Genomic DNA, 964 nt, shown 5'->3' with positions numbered 1-964 from the left:
ATACTTAAGTAGTTAATTATAATATACATGCGACGGATGAAGTGACGTAGTCACATATATGTTTGTATGAACCGGAAATGAGCTGTAAGAGTTCCTGTTTCTGCACACGTGCCCAGGAGGGAGAGCATATAGTATCTGCTGCAGATTACCTCAGTGGGCGGAGCAATTTGAGATTTTCTGTCTCTGCTCTGACCCTATTTGCAAATACACCTTTTGTGCTGCTAATAGTGTGTGCCTGAGAATTATTATTTGCGAGCCTCCAAAAGAAACGAACCGCAATATTTTGCATCAGTACAATTGGCAGTGTGTCATCTTATTAATGGAGCAAAAACGTGTTTTGTTTTGTTTTTCTTAATACTTATCTGAAATCTTCCAGCACAGGAGTGGCCAACCTAAGGCATGGATGCCACAAGTGGCATGGGCAGCCTCTGTGTGGCATGCGGTAGACTGGGGAAGGGACAGGCAGCAGAATGGCAGATAGGGCAGGGAGCAGAGAGCAAAGCAACAAGTCAAGCAGGGAACACAGGGAAGGAAAAAGAAATCAGAGCAATGGATCAGGCAGGGAGCAGAAAGCTGACCAGCAGATTGGGAAGGGAAAGGAAGTAGAGTGGTACTCAAGGAGGTTGCAGGGCTAATTTGTGGCACAACTGCCAAAAAGATTATCCCCCACTATTCTAAAATACAGGAAACTTAATGACCTTTTTCAGTTTCCTCAAATTTCCACACCATCTTCTCACTTTTATTTGCCTAGTTTAGGAGCTGTTGCTATTTAATATACTAATATGGGAAAGGACAGAGTTGAGATGTCATAGGCATAACCTTACCTTTTGTATTTTATGACTTTTGAATTACCATCTTTATTTTAAGAATATATTAGAGGATGGTACAAAACAGCTTACACTGATTTAAAAAAACCAGTCACAAGCAAAAAATCAACTCAGTATTGCAGGATTTATCTATGGTG

The sequence above is a fragment of the Crocodylus porosus genome, unplaced genomic scaffold, assembly GCF_001723895.1.
Source record: "Crocodylus porosus isolate Cpor-Errol unplaced genomic scaffold, CroPor_comp1, whole genome shotgun sequence".
Taxonomy (NCBI): domain Eukaryota; kingdom Metazoa; phylum Chordata; order Crocodylia; family Crocodylidae; genus Crocodylus; species Crocodylus porosus.
Note: the sequence above shows the minus strand (reverse complement) of the source record.